The sequence below is a fragment of the Saccopteryx bilineata genome, chromosome 2 (genome assembly GCF_036850765.1).
Source record: "Saccopteryx bilineata isolate mSacBil1 chromosome 2, mSacBil1_pri_phased_curated, whole genome shotgun sequence".
Taxonomy (NCBI): domain Eukaryota; kingdom Metazoa; phylum Chordata; class Mammalia; order Chiroptera; family Emballonuridae; genus Saccopteryx; species Saccopteryx bilineata.
The window spans coordinates 128,217,376-128,230,270 of record NC_089491.1 but is presented as its reverse complement, the minus strand read 5'-3'; the positions used below and the strand labels follow the sequence as shown (position 1 = coordinate 128,230,270).

Here is a 12,895-nt window from a genome sequence, read left to right as displayed (position 1 = left end):
CTTCCTCTCTGTCTCTCTCTTCCCCTCCCACAGCCGAGGCTCCATTGGAGCAAAGATGGCCCGGGCGCTGGGGATGGCTCCTTGGCCTCTGCCCCAGGCGCTGGAGTGGCTCTGGTCACGGCAGAGCGACGCCCCGGAGGGGCAGAGCATCGCCCCCTGGTGGGCAGAGCATCGCTCCCTGGTGGGCGTGCCGGGTGGATCCCGGTCGGGCGCATGCGGGAGTCTGTCTGTCTCTCCCCATTTCCAGCTTCAGAAAAAAAAAAAAATCAAAACACTCTTATCTTGACTTCCAAGTGTGTTAGGGATCCAGGACAGTATGAGTTAGAGAAGAACTTCAGCCTAATTCTTTCACCACTTAATCACCCACATGGGACAATGAGCTGTTGTTGGAAATCAGAAGAGTGTTGATCTCTGCATATATAGAACAAATAAAACATTTTATAAATATAAATTTCAAACTCTCATTGACTCATAAAAAATAAAAAGATAAAGGCTAAAAGGGTACAATGTAAAACTGTAGGACCTTCTATTTGTATTATTGACATATTATTGTTTTTCTTTACTTTTTTCAAAATTTAAAAGTTTTATAATCTGGTTTATTCATAAGTAATAAAAATAATCTTTAATATCTGTAATGTACATTATTGGCAAACTTATCTTCCTGGGTATTTCTCAAACAAACTAATTTTCTTTCATTTTTTAAAACATATTTTTAAATCCTTTGGGGTGACATTAGTTCATACAATCATAAAGGTTTTGAGTGCACATTTCTATGACACACAGTCTGTATATTGCATTGTGTGCCTACCATCCAAAGTCAATCCATCTTCTAAAATGTATATGATTCTAAACCTAGGAAATGCTCCAAAATTTATTAATTTAATTTTTTAACTTAACCTATTTTTATATTTAAGATATGAAATCTAAGACACATTGGAAGTTTTTATATGCTATAACTAATAGGGCTATATCTAGTACTAAAAACTCCTGAAATCAGTTTCAATTTTTTTTTCAGAGACAGAGAGAGAGTCAGAGAGAGGGATAGACAGGGACAGACAGACAGGAATGGAGAGATGAGAAGCATCAATCATTAGTTTTTCGTTGCGCATTGTGACACCTTAGTTGTTCATTGATTGCTTTCTCATATGTGCCTTGACCATGGGCCTTCAGCCAACTTAGTAACCCCTTGCTTGAGCCAGCGACCTTGGGTCCAAGCTGGTGAGCTTTTGCTCAAACCAGATGAAACCGCGCTCAAGCTGGCAACCTCGGGGTCTTGAACCTGGGTCCTTGGCATCCCAGTTCGATGCTCTATCCACTGCGCCACTGCCTGGTCAGGCCAGTTTCAAATTTTAAAGAGTAAATAGTATTATTATTGCCCAAAAGTTTTGTGTTTGTTGTATACCAGAGTTTTTGTGTTTATAAATAATGGTTTTGAATGAAACACCCGAATTAATTAAAACATACACAATACTAAGCAAGTCAATGCAGTGAGAACACTGAAAAGAGGCAACAGTGATTAAGCACATCAGACACTGTTCTCAGTGCAGGTAAAATTAGCTCACAAAATTTTCACAACAATCCTATGAGGTAGGTGCTTTTTTTTTTTTTTTTTTTTTTTTTTTACTTTTTTTTTTTCTGAAGTTAGAAGCAGGGAGGCAATCAGATTCCCACATGTGCCCGACCAGGATCCACTTGGCATGCCCACCAGGGGACGATGCTCTCCCATCTGGGGCATTGCTCCGTTTTGACTAGAGCCGTTCTAGCACCTGAGGTAGAGGCCATGGAGCCATCCTCAGTGCCTGGGCTAACTTTGCTCCAATAGAGCCTAGGCTGTAGGAGGGGAAGAGAGAGACAGAGAGAGAAAGGAGAGAGGAAAGGGTGGAGAAGCAGATGGGTGCTTCTCCTGTGTGCCTGGGGCCAGTAATCAGACCCAGGACTTCCATACTTCTGGCCGACGCTCTACTGCTGAGCAAACCGGCTAGGGCAGGTAGGTACTTTTATTTCTCCTTTTTTTATTTTTTTGTATTTTTCTGAAGCTGGAAACGGGGAGAGACAGTCAGACAGACTCCCGCATGCGCCCGACCGGGATCCACCTGGCACGCCCACCAGGGGGTGATGCTCTGCCCCTCAGGGGCGTCGCTCTGTTGCGACCAGAGCCACTCCAGCGCCTGGGGGCAGAGGCCAAGGAGCCATCCCCAGCGCCCGGGCCATCTTTGCTCCAATGGAGCCCCGCTGTGGGAGGAGAAGAGAGAGACAGAGAGGAAGGAGAGGGGGAGGGGTAGAGAAGCAAATGGGCGCTTCTCCTGTGTGCCCTGGCCTGGAATCGAACCCGGGACCTCCGCACGCCAGGCCGATGCTCTACCACTGAGCCAACTGGCCAGGGCCTCTCCTTTCTTTATATAGATAAACCATGCTTGAATTAGTTGTGGAAAGAAATTATACTCAGGTAGTCTGTTTCCAGAAACCATATTCTTCCTACCATGTATGCAAACAAACAGAAAAAAATATATATATCGTTGAGAGCATCTGCTATTTATTGCTCTACTGAACATAATTTTTTGCTCATCCATAGTTTCTATGCACTCAATTTGAAATTGAGAAAAGTTGCTGAAACTCAGCTTTGCGCTATGCCTATCGATCACAATAGATTTTATCATACGCTATCCCACATTATAAATTTTACCCAGCTCAGTATCTCATCTGACTGACTGCAGTACCAAGATGTACACTTTGTTTTAGTAAAAATACATTTTTTACATTGGTTCAAATGCTGTGGTTCATCTCTGAAAGTTTTAGAGTATGCCACAGCGCAAAATGGTAGAGAGTCACTTCTGAATGAAAACTGTGACCAAGACTGTCTTTATATTGTGCTCAATTCCTTGCACCTAAAATCAGAATTGCAGATCGATCCATCAATCCTCTGCTTTTTGTATATTTTGCATTTGAAAATCACATTCTGATGTCAGGTTATATTTTATTCATCACAAATATCATCAAAATTAATTCTGGAATATTATTAGGTAAATATAGCTCAATTCAAGGCCTAGTATCTTGTAAAACTTTTCTGGCAAACCATCTATGGCTTATTATCCCTTGAATTTAACTAATTCATACTCTTAATTATTCCATTCTAAGTTTACTGCTTCATTTGGCACATTTCAGATACACATTTAGTAAAAGGTATATATTCAGAGATATAATTGTAATATTTTTCAATATCAATGATATAGTGTATTATTATGTAATATAAGGGTAAATTCATGCTAAATGAACTATGTGTAGAAAACTTGGATTTTTAAAAATAATTTATATCTTTGTCACTAGATAGATTTCTAGTAGCTAATTAAATGATATCATCTAAAATGGTTTACCTTCAACTGATAGGTTCTATATATAGACTGATTTTTCTCTGAGAAGGTTAAAGTTTTAGGCTTCTTTTTTTTTTGTATGTTTTTTGTAATCACTGAACATCTGTAAAAACTCAATGGGTAATAAATACCAATTTTAGTTAACTCTTTTAAGACTAGTATTAATATATGACAAACTACTAAAAAAATTAGTGTTAACCATCAGATTACTTATTGCATGCTTCTTTCATATATAAACTACTATCATTTGGAAGATACTGCTAACTTTTTAAAAAAGAAAATCTAAAATTCATCTATTTCTCAGTCTCCTTTTTATACTATCTAAACCCTATTTATAGCTAAACAACTGTAAACTCAATGCGTTATGACCATCAGTGACATTATTCTAAAGCAGGATAAATATATAGCCATATTTCTTGAATGTACACTACAAATACAAGATTGCTTTGTCTGATTGTTTTGTAAATCATTGTCATTTAAACATATTTATTTTTGTAAAGTTGCAATGATCACATTCAGAACCAATTTTGAATTACTAATAAGTTAATGGACATTTTTCATAATACCTATATATATAAATCTACTTTAAGTTAGAAAATATATAAAACTTACTATATAGAAACACCAGAAATACAAGTAAGTTCATCTTTCAATCTGTTTCCTATTTCCTAGCAAGTTATCTGTTTTATTCAGCTATACCTTGAAATATATTATATATTTTTCATAATTTAAAGATAGGAAATTGCCAGATATAAAAAGTACAATGATCTTTTATGTTGTTTGGTTATAAATACACCCAAGCACTAGATAAGTGTTTGGCACAAAGTTAATGATAAAAAAATTAATAACTAGTTATATAGCCAGATATATGGAGGAGGATGGTGGAGGTAAGAGAAGAGTGAAGAGATATTGATTGATTTATGATTGAGTTGAGGCATTTAAATATGAGACCAGTTTCTCAATTCTGACTTTTTCGTTTACTGATTTACTGAATGAGTGATTTTTGGCAACAAGTTAACAATTACAGGTTTGGTTTTTTTACCAGCATAATGTCAATTGCTTTGTCACAAACCAATTGTTAAAAATAAAGACTATTATATCTATGAAACACCTTTTAAATTTTAAGATGTAGGCCCTGGCTGGTTGGCTCAGTGGTAGAGCGTTGGCCTGGCGTGTAGAAGTCCCAGGTTGGATTCCGGCCAGGGCACACAGGAGAAGCGCCCATCTGCTTCTCCACCTCTCCCCCTCTCCTTCCTCTCTGTCTCTCTCTTCCCCTCCTGCAGCCGAGGCTCCATTGGAGCAAAGATGGCCCGGGCGCTGGGGATGGCTGCTTGGCCTCTGCCCCAGACGCTAGAGTGGCTCTGGTTGCGGCAGAGCGACACCCCAGAGGGGCAGAGCGTCGCCCCCTGGTGGGCGTGCTGGGTGGATCCCGGTCGGGCGCATGAGGGAGTCTGTCTGACTGTCTCTCCCCGTTTCTAGCTTCAGAAAAATACAAAAAAAAAAAAAAAAAAAGTAAAAAAAAAATTTAAGATATAGATATTACATTTATGTTCTCTCTCTCTCTCTCTCTCTCTCTCTCTATATATATATATATATATATATATATATGAATGTATATATCTCCATGCCTTAATATAAAATTGCAAAGATAACATTATGGCTATATATTATTGACTTAACTAAAAAGATGTCCATGGAAGTCCAGAATTTTACCCTAAGACAAGCATAGACTTAATGCCACATCCAAAAACTTCAACTGAGAAAATAGACAACTAAATGGTATCATGAATTCAATAATTAAAAGAAGCTAATGAAGGTGTTTACCTAAAGAAAATTCTAGTAGAGGATTAAGCTATCCAAGAGGGAAATAAAAATGTTATTTTGGAATAATTGACTATTTAATTTGAGGAACACTTTTCAAAATAAAGCAATATATAAACCTTAGCCTCTGGGAACGAAGAGAACTTTAGAAGGGTTAATATAAATCTTTTTATCACTGTGCACTTTTCCCATCTTTTCTTAAGACCTGTAAAATTTTGCACTTAGTAATGTTTAACTTGCTATACCACATGCAAAGAAGTGGATAATACAGAGAAAAAAATGCAGAAGAAGAAAATGATCCCATAACTCAGACAGAGAACATATATATTAGAAAGTAGGCAAGAAACATGTAGCATCAGGCATCTTTTTATCTAAGGTTTCCTGCAATAAGAATTCTTCCAGGGAGTGTGTAGCATGGGAAATTGTCATTATCCATTGATGTCCTCTCTTTGAAAAAATAAAATGTGAAAACTCCGTGTCAAAGAAGTCCACCATCCAGGTAGATCATATCATGCATATATCCTTGTTGTACAAAGTTGTTCAAATGCAAACAAGGAGATAAGCAATTCTAACACTCAACCTCCACCAAAGCAGTGCACTTCTGTGATTAGAGATGCTAATACTGAGAGAAGCATTCATACACTGCAGAAAATTCAATTTTACATGTCTAGACTGTTCATTGCCTGAGTAAGATTTTCTTCATCGTTGACAGAATGATATAAATAGATTTTTTTTTTTACAGAATTAATTGTTGGAAAACAAATGCTTTTCCTTGGTTAAGATTGATCACCTGGGAAAATGACAGAGTCAATACCTTTGGATTTTTCAACTCCACTTTAAAGTACTTAAGGAAAAAGAATCATTGCAAAGCAGTAAATCATTATTCTTTCAAGTTCACATTATCAAACTTTTGGATTTCCATTTTTAGATTTTGAAATCTACAGAATAACATAGATCTCTCTGCCAAAAATTAACTCCAGATACATATTTGTAAGCTTTAGATCTTTAGTAGATTGTATGTTGTCTTGCCTGAGACAACAAAGCTCAATTCTTTAGATTCCATTAATATATATCTGACACTTTCTATAAAATCAGTTTTGCTCGCAGCTGAATTGATGAGGAGACAAATCGAACAACAGAAATGTCAAGCACTGCCAAACAAGACTGGGCTAGTAGAAGACAGAGAAGCGTGACAGAGCTGAGAAAAGCCTGCTGCCTTCAGGAACAACTTCAGCACCTTCAAACACTGATTTCTAATTACCCAAATGACTGCTTTACACAGATGGACATACTCGATATTAATGTAGACTAAAAAGAAATCTCAGAAGTTGAGCATAATGAAGCCTGATAGACAAGTCATTATTCCAAAGTTTTATTACCCTAGAAGAGATGCTGGTAAAATAAGAGAACGTGTCATATTAAATAACAGCTATCTACACTTTTTTTGTCTTCATTTCAACAACTACCATCAACTTGAAAATAAAAAAGTCCACTACTTTATTGTGATACCAATATTTGAAAAGTTGAAAGTGCTTTTGAATTCTTCATTTAGTAGCATGTGAACATTCTGCCAATTAAAAGCTTCGATTATAGCTGATTTTCAGGCTCCCGGTCAAATACAGTCACCTCTTCATAGCAATTCAACATCTATCAATATATTTGTTTTGCGACAATACTGTAAGGAGCCTCAGGTGTAAATATTACTTTTTATAAATTATTAAATAATTGAAAGCTTTCTTTTCAGGGCTTAAATATTATGCAGACACAGAAAACACAGTATTTTGTTATGCACTTAAAATCACTCAATGTTATAAATGATTTTAACAGCTCTAATTCCAGAAAAAAACCACACTGTTCCTTTAAACTATTTGCTAACATTATTTAAAAATGTTAAATGTGAATTAAAAGAACTACAACTTTATTTTAGAAGATAAAGCTTTGCTTACTTGGTAAACACTGTTTTCCTGAATAGATACAACTTTGGAAAACTGTCCCAAAGAACTATCATTTAACAATTACAAACTTTGACTCATTTTAAATTTATAACTATACGACTTGTTTGAACATTCATACCTGTACACTTTGCTGCTAACAGTAAAACAAAAAGATATGAAGCAGAATGGTATTCATATGCCTATATATTTTTAAAACACCTTCAAAATAATCCTCTAAAAGCACTTACTTTCCTTTTCCTCAGGAAAAGCTGTTTGCCTGCCATTTATTTTCTACTGCAAAATAGTTTGCCAGGTACACGTAAGCTTGCTCTTTTTCAATTCATTTTGCCAAATCCATACTTCCTTTTAATAATGCTAAGCATTTCTCTGATTCAAAGCTCACTGGATAGTAATCCTGTTCTCCCGGACACCGGTGTCTTATCCTGTTTCCCTCTGTTACATACATCTACCTTTATTTTAAAAGAGAAGGTAAAACAGAAGAGGCTCTTACCAGAGACAGGGAAAACAATTCATTCAGCTAGATCCAACAGTGCTCTGTGCAGCCTGGCAGCCTGAGTGATCCTTGGGCCTCACACAAAAGCGAGATAATTGGCTCTCAGTGAAGAGATGTAAACATCCATCATAATGGCACTGGGGCTGAAACTGAACGCTACCTCAGCTGTTCTGTGTACTCCGACTGGAAGATGATGTCACAAACATCAACTGGGTGTACTCTCATTGGCTTCTGTTACCTGGAATCACATCTTAACCCTAAACTGTCAGCTGCAAATTGAAATGCTCATCTCTGACTATCAGTTTTTTGCTGAAAAGGGAGTGAAAGTGATATTGAGCTACTGGAGGAAAGCAAACTGAAAATACTGCTCCCAAATATGCTAAGAGAAATTTACATAACTAATTATTTGGGTCTGTCGGAATTTTGCTTATTAAATAACAGTACGTATAAAAGGTATTCCACAGAAGGATATTAAAGGAAAAGATTAATTACAACATCCAGAATGTTAAATTTTCTAATTACTTTGCATTGATTTTACAGAACTAGCCTATGGGATTAAGAAAGTCAAGTTGAGGAAAATTATAATGTAGACAATGGTACACTGGAGTTTTTAACCACTTTGGTAAGAGCAGCCATCTGTATTTTAAAATCTTCTAGTACAAATTAAAAAAGTAAAATTGCATTTTACTCTCTGAATGTTAAATAGGATTGCCAAGTTTTGTGTCATAAAGCTTAAAGTATGAGATATTCAAAGCATAAAAATCACTAAAATAATAACAAACTTTTTGTCAAAGAGTAATTTATAAGTCAGTGCAACCATAGACAAACCCATTTCAGTAACTGAAGCCTATTTTGTAATATACTTCTGTTTTCTTTGAGCACAAATGGGGAATAATTATCCATCCCTTACCCTCTATTCTGCAAAAGCCCCAGACTTCTCCCCAGGAGTAAATCCAGTGGGAAAGGAGGGTAATGGACTGAACTGGTTGCAGCAGCTTGCTGCCACAGGGACAAGACTACAATCACCTTGAAATACATCCAAGTTTTTCCCCACCAAAAGGAGCTGTCAGTGGCATAACTGTGAGATGCAAAAATTAGCAATCAATGACCAGCTCCTTCTAAATCCAGCCCAGTCATATCCCAGGGCAAACCCTTTCAAAGCTGTGCAACTCAGCATGCAAACAGTACAGCCACCTGGAGAGTGAGAGAAATTTGTTTCATTCATCTCCACCTTTAAAGAAAGGAGGTCACCAACAGTGCCCTTGTATTCTCATATGTTTGTTCATGTCCTTTTGAATAATGGAATCAGGGTAAATAGTGGTTATAATTCCTCTACATTTCCAATGATAGAAAATTATTTTTATTGCACTACTCAGTGAGAGTTTTAAAAGTTGAAAACATACGAAAAGATTTTTTCATAGACCGTATGTTCAAAATTTCCTTTCAAGATCTGGCTTTCGTGAACATAGATGGGATTATTTTATTACTCTTACTAGCAAGTTAGTGTGTGATCTAGGGCAAGATTTTTAGATTCAAGTTCAAAACATCCAGCCTCCAATTCTTACTGTATCACCTATTATCTGTAAGAATTTTGGGAAATTAATAACTTTCATTTATAGGATCATAATGATAATGCTATCTACAGGAAAAAAAGGTGACATAGGATTAAATAAAATGAAGCAATGTATAAAATATGTAAAATTAGAAAGTAGTACATAAATATAAGATGGTTAATATTATTATTATCCAAAAGATCAAGTGCATTTATTTTAAAAGCATTTGCGCAATTTCAAAGGCAGAATCAATCCAGTGCTTTCAAAATAATGAAGGAAGAAATATTATCTTAAACTGTTCAAATTTCAATAAAAAATAATGTTGCAAATTAATTTGATTTATAAAATTGACTGACTTAGCGATCTTTTTCTGAAGTTGTTGCCCCACCCTGTATTATTTGTAATTTAATCATATGAGTCAAGTGCAACAATCTAGATTCAAAAAGAGTCTTTGTCAAAATATATTTGGGGCCAATGTGAAAGACACTGTTCATTTATTTCTGTCTAAAAACATGGCGGTTTAGATGGAAATGTGTGTAAAAGAAAGATCCATTGCCATGCAAAATGACATAAAATTGAATTACAGATCAGAAAAGATTGATTTGGACAACAAGAATATCAACGGTATGTCTGCTGGACAAATGACAAAGCTAAGATATTGTAATTGCTAAGAAAATATGTCATCAGAAAATTACTTATAAAATAAAATATTCTCCTCATGTCATACATTATATAAAAATTTAATGCAGAGAAAGATAAGTAGCAAAATTAGATTATATCTATTGCATGTAGAAAGCATGCTGATGATATGTATATCATTCAGATAATTTTATATTTTTTTGTGACAGAGACAGAGAGAGACAGAGAAAAGGACAGATAGAGACAGACAGAAAGGGGAGAGATGAGAAGCATCAATTCTTTGTGGCGGCATCTTAGTTGTTCATTGATTGCTTTCTTATATGTGCCTTGACTGGGGGGCTACAGCAGAGCCAGAGATCCCTTGCTCAAGCCAGCAACCTTGGGCTCAAGTCAGCAGCCTTGGGCTTTAAGCCAAGCAACCTTTGGGCTCAAACCAGTGACCTGACAGTCAAACCAGAGACCTGGCACTCAAGTTGGTGAGCCTTGCTCAAAACAGATGAGCCCACGCTCAAGCTGGAGACCTCGGGGTTTCGAACCTGGGTCCTCCATGTCCCAGTCTGTTGCTCTATCCACTGCACTACCACCTGGTCAGGCTTATTCAGTTAATTCTTTTTTTTTTTCCTGTATTTTTCTGAAGCTGGAAACGGGGAGAGACAGTCAGACAGACTCCCGCATGCGCCCGCCCGGGATCCACCCGGCATGCCCACCAGGGGGCGACGCTCTGCCCACCAGGGGGCGATGCTCTGCCCCTCTGGGGCGTCGCTCTGTTGCGACCAGAGCCACTCTAGCACCTGGGGCAGAGGCCGAGGAGCCATCCCCAGCGCCCAGGCCATCTTTACTCCAGTGGAGCTTCGGCTGCGGGAAGGGAATAGAGAGACAGAGAGGAAGGAGAGGGGGAGAGGTGGAGAAGCAGATGGGCACTTCTCCTGTGTGCCCTGGCCAGGAATCGAACCCGGGACTTCTGCACACCAGGCCGACGCTCTACCACTGAGCCAACTGGCCAGGGCTTATTCAGTTAATTCTTAAGACAAATGTACATTCTGATGATTTTAATAAACATAGATTGTAACTTTTGTTATTTTGTTCTGTATTTGTTTGAGTGCTACCATGTCACGTAGACATACAACATGATAAAGACTGGAAAATAAGAACATTTTTAGTGCCCCGTGTATATAAAATATTCACATCCTTCATGTGATTCATTAATTAGTTAGTACCTTGGTAAAGGACCCTAGTTTTCTGTTATTAAAGTATGTAAAAAATATTTTTTAAGAATATTGATTTTAATGCTTTAATATTACAAAAGATCAACAATAATCTATGCATCAATAAAGTGTTAAGGGAGTTCACTTACAAAATATAAAAGCAAATGTTGAATTGTATACAATATAGAAAATTAATAGAATATAATTAAATTTCCAGAGAATGAATAGGAGAGAAGGAAACTATAACAGAAATATTTTAAATTAGTATGGACTTAAGATAATAAATAAATCTTTACCCTATACATAAGTCAGTTTTAAATTTTATTATAATTCATTAGGAGAGAATTTATATGATTTACATTTATAGAATTTATATTTCAGTTTTAAATAATTACATCTATATTCTCAAGAAAGTTTCAGATAAATACAGCATATAATGTATAGAGAAACAATGTAATTAGTCTAATACTTTATACATAGCAAAAAAAATTTATATTCCCATGTAGTGGGCAGTAATCATTTGAAATTAATGATGAGTGAAAGTTAGAAAGTTTTCAGCAATCCTCTGGTAGATTTTCTTTAAAAAGAGCAAAGAGATGAAAGGTCAGGGCTTTCAGTGCTTTACTAACAGTTTGTCTTTTTGAAAAATCTAATGGCATTTCAACATCAGTCGGCACATGCATCTGGGTTAGAGCCAAAAATAAGGAAGAGAATGTGTAATGTAACACTGATGATACGAAATAAAAATTCTTACCGCTGTCATAAAATTGTATTAGTAAAAAATCCAACTTGATATATAATGTAAAAAAAAAATCCTAAACGGAAAAGGTTAAGACATTAAAGGATTGCAAGAGAAATGAAAGAATAGCATGATTTTTAATATATTATTATGATATCCATGTAGAAGGTAACATACATTTTTGCAAGACTTTTAAAATACTTCTAATTTTGTTGAAAGAGAAAATGTTTATTAATAATATCTTATTATATTTTTAGATTTCTTTGACTAACATGACCAGCAAACACTTGTGAGTTCCAGAGAACAAACCAATATTTTACCTGTAACAGCCACAAAGAAGCTTAATGTAACAGGAAAAAAAATACAGGAATGAATCTAGGCTTTATTCTAAGTAAATTTACATTAATGTATGCTTTTTAATATGAATAACATAGAATCTATACAAATATTTTTAAAGCTCAAGTAAAAAATGTTTTGTAGTTCAATCCAAGTACGTATGAAATTTATTACTATACTTACATACTATTTCTTTCCCAGGAGTTGAAATGATTGCATAGTGAATTGTTTCACAATTATTTCTATTACACCAATTTTGTTGTTAATTATTTTTATTATCAAAACAAATCAGCATTAGAGCTAAATAAACTAGAGAAATCAGCTCCCAATGGTTCCCAACTTACACATTAAGAAGTTAGGTTACAGTATCTGGTTAATATTAACTTCAGGAGAATTGAACATGACTTTCATGTTCAATTTAAAAGGCAGGACTTAGTAATTTAAACAGATTTTAAACTCTTGTGAACATTATTATTTAATCTGGAGTTAGAAATATTATAATATAGCATTTTGTTATAACTTGCAGCATCAATATCTGGTCCATTGTTGAGTTATCCACAAGATGGCAGCTCTGTTTATGTGATCACCGACACTCTTCATACACTGTTTTATCCTTTTATTATTATCTAAAGAGATATAATATGCAAAGTGTATAAAGAACTTGTCTGTGAATACTCATTTTATGTAAATTATCAGTTTAAGAAGAGTAAGAGGTTAAGGATATTTAATAAATGCTGTTGAAAAGCAGAAATTATTTAAATCATCTTAACATGTGTGACTTCAAGA

At 35.7% G+C, this 12,895-nt stretch overlaps 1 protein-coding gene across 2 annotated transcripts in view; it reads right to left on the bottom strand.

Moving 5' to 3' along the window:
• Positions 1 to 12,895, bottom strand: part of MGAT4C (MGAT4 family member C) — a 537,929-nt gene that overhangs the window by 293,507 nt on the left and 231,527 nt on the right. The window contains exon 1 of one of the 2 annotated variants that reach the window (XM_066254798.1): positions 7,635 to 7,751. The exons of the other annotated variant lie outside the window; for it this stretch is intronic. The gene's annotated coding sequence lies outside the window, so the exon portion shown is untranslated. Of the gene's footprint in view, positions 1 to 7,634; positions 7,752 to 12,895 lie in introns of those variants that run through there. 2 annotated transcript variants of the gene reach the window in all.